A 6,646-nucleotide genomic window follows, 5' to 3' on the forward strand; every position below is an offset into this window, starting at 1 on the left:
CACTGGTAACACACACTGATTGTAGATTTTCTTTTTTAGGTACTGAGGTATTTTGGACGATGATTATTTTATTTTATGTAGCATTGCAGACTGCAGCTGTAAGCGACTGCTTATAATATACTTTAGCAGTCTTTTGTAGCGAACTTTTGGGCAGCTTAATGATTGAATATAGCCAAGTTTAAGTTTTATAAGAAACAAAATGATCTTGCGCTTGTAATTTCGCTACGAAAGCTGATCTGCAACCCTTAATAGCCTGAAGGCTCAACGTGGATCAATGGAAACGTGCTGCTATAGTTACACAATTTTACACATCGATCTAGCTTGGAGCTTAATTAACCTGCGCCTAAATACATAACGCTTAAATGGCGTCGTGTTCGCGTATGATTAATTAAATTATACAGTTTTGTACAGCATTGTCCAAACAAATTGAGTGACGACGCAAAACAATTTGGAAATGGACAGATTTTCGGATGCGGAAAATATAAACACTTTATCGACTGGTTTTGGTCATTGACCCGTGAAAATATTGGTCAAAACACGAAAATTGGGCAGCTGGTGAAATGTTTATGCAATAGATTTTTTGTTGTGTTTTAAATTTCATACATTGTTTTGTATTATTCGGATTTCAATATCTCAGGAAATATCAACGTTTTGTCACTTCGATAAATTCCAAGAGCCAAAAAGCTCCTTCAGCCATTAACTCCTGTTGCCTAATCCATAAACATACTAGGTACCACAAAACATTAAAATAGTGATGTCCCTCACGCTCCTGAATATCGATAAGAAAATCATGCTTAGAAGGGCACATATCGATAAGGTTAAACTACGTTAGGCGCTTATTGCGGCACATAAAGTGAAACGTTGGGTTGTCACCATAGATGAAGCCACTCAACCTATCAACCCAATATTATTATGATGTGCCCGTAAATTTCATTAGTATTAATACTAAAAGCATTTCAAGTAGTGTGAGTTGGAAGTAATTTATGTGTCTGAGAAATTTCCCCTCGCCCTAACTCGGAAACATTTTGTTCGAAGCATCGGTAATGCAATAAAATGCAGACAGACCGCCGTAGAACGTTAACGGCTGCGTTAAATGCTGAAACGTTTTTACTGGCATGCCTGACGCCAACCCACGTAAAAAATATTTCTTTATTTACTACAAATTACTTAATAGTATTACAGTAGAGGGTGTTCTTAATTAAGCTGGATAATTACTTGTACCTACTCGTATAAGGAGAAGCGCAAGGAACATTCTGAAAATCTTTCAGACCAAAGTATTTGTAGTTATGTTCTTGGAATAATAATAAGTATTTACCTATCTAGCTTTTGAAAAATAAAAGTCCTAATTTTTATCATCCAACTCCATACCTAATTTGTAAAAGTTTAATTTAATCAAACTTCAAGAAGTTGGTCAAATTGACCATGTAGACTTTAATTACCCGACAGGCAGCTGTTAAGGTTTTGCCGATTGTGATAACACAGCAATCTCCAAATTGATTAAAACACAGAGTCCTGTCCCAAACGCGCACAGTAACGTATGGAACAGGGAAGTCGTCGCCTCAAGCCCGCCACAGGTGTCGATCGATGCGACGCGCCGGCTCCACCGCGCCACGCACCACCTACCACCTACAGCAAACGCTAAGCATGCTGGCAGAAGCAACATGGGGAAATAGGCAGTAACTCAGTCAGACTATGCCTATTTATAGATCACACTTAGAGCATGCCCGGTGCAGAAGCAGCACGAGGAAATAGGCAGTAACTGTAGTTGAACTATGATGACAGTTTGCACTAAGCATGCTGGCAAAAGCAGCACGGGAAACTAAGTAAACTCTAGTAAAATAAGCTTATCAATTGCTGAGCTTGTTGGAAGAAACAGCAAGGAAAAATAGGCAGAACTCTAGTTAACTGCTACCAAACAAGACACAAAATAGAGTGAACAGTGCTAAAATCTACAACAAAGAACTCTGGTATCAAACATTATGCTACACGCCTGCCATGCCCCATTGGACCTACGGCCTAACGTGCCCTTCGAATCACTTTCTGACAATAAAGTCGCCAAGATCCCTTTCCAGAGTAAGTAGAGCCTCTATCTTTATCACCTACTTAGTTTCGAGCACTTAGGCTGAGTTGCACCACCAAACTTTGACCGTAACTTATACGATAATCCGTGATTTTTGTATGGAGTTTGACAGATTTTTGACGTTTGTTACAGTCAACGTAAAATGGTGCAACCCAGCCTTAGTTTCGACTGTAATTTTAATTATTTTCAAAAGCCACGTAGGGCATATCGTTTCGACTGTGCATTATTTTAAATGCCTCGCCGGCAGGGCCTCTGTATGTTTCTACCTAAATAGTGCATGGCAATCTCTGCGGCCTGCACAAAGGGATGACAGCCACAGACGCACGCGAACCGACAGGGATGGATTGGCTATAATAATTAATTCACGGACCGTTGGTCAAGCTAGACTACACCTATATTATGTATTGTACCCATGTGGGTACAACACTAAAGTACAGCCAAGACAGCAAACTAAGCCCACTCGGCATAGTTAGGTACTGCATTTCAACCTAGTGCTGTGCTTTCAAAACACTGCTGGACAAAAAGAATTTCCACGACGACGCTGTAGTGGCGTTTTCCTACTTTAGTTGGCCGATAGTTTAGTCGGGCAGTAATCAGTATGGAGATGTATGAGAAAGCGCACATTACACCGATTTGGTATCGGCAGATTCTTCATTCAAATTAAAATCGGGCCTAACTATCAGCCAACTAAAAGACGGTGGTCTGCGCCTAGGCTTAGGCAGGTATGTGAATTTACACCTAAATAAATACCCAAATAATAAAATATGTTGCAGCTCTATGTAGCTCTAATTCAAACGGGATCCCTCTCAAACGTCTTCGCCTTATGGCGCCTATAAAAAGGTTGAGTGTCGCTGGTCTAGACAGCCGGAACTTCGTAGAAACACCAAATTAAATGAGCCTCGAGAAAGGTCATGCGCCTTTCTGAAACAAAAGTTAAAAGGACGAAATAAAAATGTTGATAACCCTTTTGCCATGAATTGACAGACAGGCTCATAAAGACCGACGCCTCGGTTGTTAAAGCCCACGCGAATTATCGATGGGATTTTATTGACAATGTCAAATACGTACATGATACAGAAAGAACACTACCCTTTTAATGCGATCATAATGCTTTAGGTACGCATACCTGATATGCGGTATGCGTACTGCAGAAAGTTATATGGAACTCCTTGAATTTGTGACCAGCCCCATGCGCCAAGCTTAGGTATCTAATCTACCCACCACGTGATTTCTGCCTGAGACAACTATTGGTAGGACGACATTATCGCTTCAAAAACTAACAAAAGAAATATGCAAATCTATTACGTTCACAATCGGAAAGTGCTCTTAATCGATTTCGTACTCGCAGAATCGTTCAGAATCGGATCTCTACATTTCCGTAGATGGGAAAACGAATAAATATTGATCGTTAAAACCTCCGTGATTGTATGTAAACAACTCCAGGCTTCTATCACGAAAAATTGGGATGGAGTTTGGTGCCGACTCCGACGAGAAACGATTGCTTGATGAGATTCGTTCTGTCAACACGAAGTGCCTACGTTAAGGACGAGAATCGCTTTCGGAGAAGATTGCGTTTATTAATTGAAATAAAGATGGAAACTTTATTTTTACCAAAAAACGGTACCGGCACACGAACTATTAAACACTTTTAACTATACAATAGAAACCGATAATATATTATTAACTAAAATGCAAACAGGTGCTCTTTTGTAGAGTTGCCCATTGCTACGCTAAATCGTCGTCTTAATCCTGTTCAATGATTACATCTGATAGAAAATTGCCTTTGACAGGTGATTAGACCGGCAGACGAGTGTGATTTTGTGTTCCATATCTTTATAACTTTTCGGAACCCTAAAAATGACCCTAAAGCTCATAGCAGACTTATCAACTCGGAAAGGGATGAACACCGTATCGCCTTTCGCGAGCTGTCATCGCCGTNGTCGCCTTTCGCGTGATCGCGAGGCGAGGCGTTTGCGGTACGGATAAGTGTGCTTTCCAGTATGGAGTTTCATACAAATAATACTGACCGCCTCGAGTTGATACGGTTACGATCCCTTTCCATGTTGATAAATGCGCTACGTCCTTAATGCTGGACCAAACGCTCACAATTTGTCACCATAGACACCGGTCGTTCAATCACCGAAAGCCTTTCGTTTGTAATTCTTTTCCTATCCTAGTTAAAGCTCTGTAAATAGGAGAGGTCGCGGCAGATTGCCCTAGACATTCGCAGCTTTTATTGTCGATAAAACCGAAGTGGTTCGAGCCGATAAACAAGTGCGTAGCGGTCTTTGGGCGGTTTATGACCTTGGATACATAGTGATGCTGTACCATTCGATATTGCGTGGTGAAGATAATTTGAATTTATTAACGCCCGTATTCACAAACGATGCTTGCTTAAGTGAAGCAGCAAATCGAACGCACAGCGTTGAATAGAGCTGTGATTGGTTCGTGTGTCACCCTATGCGTCCACGCGCACTTTGAGACCCCTCCTCTCCTCAAGTAATGTTTGTGAATACGGGCGTAAGACAACTTACTTAATTCTTATGTTTTTTTCAGGATCTCGTGGGTCGAGTGAAGCAGTTTCTCTGTTAAAAAGATCAGTGACAGTAAACATGAAAGAGCAGCGCTAACAGATATTCTTCAGCCTAACAACTAGGGTCATGCGGGCACTGGCAAACTCACTGATACGAACTTTGCAGATTAGTGGACGGATAATGTGTCTAATGTTGCGATGAGCCAATGATGTCTGTCCTTATTATACTACTTGTGGATGCCGTGCCATGGTTTTGATAAACGGGTAATGAACGGCCAAAAAATATACTTAACCTATTAAGACAATGCGTACCTATTTATTATTTTGTAGATGAATATTCCAAAAGGACAATGTTCATTTCTGGCCTGGCGTGGACAAGCTGCTAATGAAAATATGAATTTGCCAAAAATTTTTAATTAATTTTTAAAGTATTCACTTAGTGCAACTTTGTATCAATTTGCCTTTAAAAAAATCTAATTTAAATAGTACTTTATGTGATAATTACGGATTACTAATGTTTGGCCAAAAAACGTTTCCCAAATTATCACATCGCAAACAACGTTTCGCAAATTTTCATTTGGCAAATTCTCATTTGGCAAAGCAACTTATTGCAAACTTTTAATTCGCAAATGTTGTTTTTGGCATATTATTGTTTAGCAAATTATTGTTTGGCAATGTATGGTTTGCCAAATGTTTCATTAGGCAATAATATTTCACGATAAACTATTTACAAAACAATTTGATTTGTGCATAGAATGGAATACAAATTAGCTTGTGGTTATTATTTTGTTTAGTGGGTAGTTAATATAAAATTTGTTCTACATTCATTTCCTTATTTCATTCTTTTTATCGAAATTTCCAAATGATTCATTAACAATAGAGGTGATTCTAGCGCTCGGCGGCCGCTGCCGCGGCACGCTTCGCTCGCCTTCGCGCATTAAGGGTCACTGTTCTAACCTAACCTAACCTACTATTTTCTGTAATACCTACTTTTTGCAACCATACCATTTTCTGAAATGTTTTACATAAAATTCTTGTGAAAACCATGATCATGTGCCTTATGCTTTGATTTGTGGGTAACGGTGGGTAANGAATGCCACGGAAAAAAACTGACAGAAAAATAGGGAAGAAATAAATAACGAAGAGATTGAGATGACTTAAGATCTTATAGGTAGCAATAAAAGTACTAAGAGTCGTGTTGAATTGTTGATTATAATAAGAATAGCTTGTGCAGTTTTGTTATTATTTCTAATAAAAAACTACGCGGAATGGGCATTTTCTTTTCATATAAATACTGCCTTACCACGTTAATACTGTGTACCACGGTAGTGAGTCAGTGTGTACACCTAGTAGTCCACAGTGACTCAATTTTCATTTTTTTGTTTTAGGTTCCTACTTTGACATAAGTAGTAAATAATGTAGAATCATGAGTGCTCAGTTACAGTTCAATAGTGTATCTAAAATGTGAGCAAATTTTAGGCCAATATTAAAGCGATATCTATTTTTATTAAGCTTCGAAAAAAAAGTGAGTCACTGTTGCCTCCCTGACCCTACATATTGTCTATCATATAACATCACTAGATACAACTTTATTCGGCCAAATTGGCGATACCTCAAAAGGTCACGTCACCTCGGCCACCGTCGTAAAATGTACGGAGCGAGTTGCAAATTTAAAACAGAGTCGCGTATTTTTGGGCGGAAGACTGGCAACCCTGAATATACAACGGGTGGTGTAATGCAAGTTGATGGTGTTTGGGAACATCTACCCACGTCCGAGTGTATAGAAACTAGCAATTTTTCCAACATAGGGAGTTTACACATTGCAACTTTTGCAGCGACTGCATCGCGAAAGCGACTACGACTGAATCGCGTTTGTTTGTATCGCTCCAAAAAGTTTCAATGTAAAAGGCCCCTTATGCAGTCAAATTGATGAAGAATCACTGTATGCATTCAGTGGCCTGTGATTTCAAATGAAGTAATTTAAATGGGACAGTTCAACCGATGTTATAGGGTCGATTTTTACCATACTTTAT

The sequence above is a fragment of the Ostrinia furnacalis genome, unplaced genomic scaffold (genome assembly GCF_004193835.3).
Source record: "Ostrinia furnacalis isolate ACB-3 unplaced genomic scaffold, ASM419383v2 OfSCF0216, whole genome shotgun sequence".
Classification (NCBI taxonomy): Eukaryota; Metazoa; Arthropoda; class Insecta; order Lepidoptera; family Crambidae; genus Ostrinia; species Ostrinia furnacalis.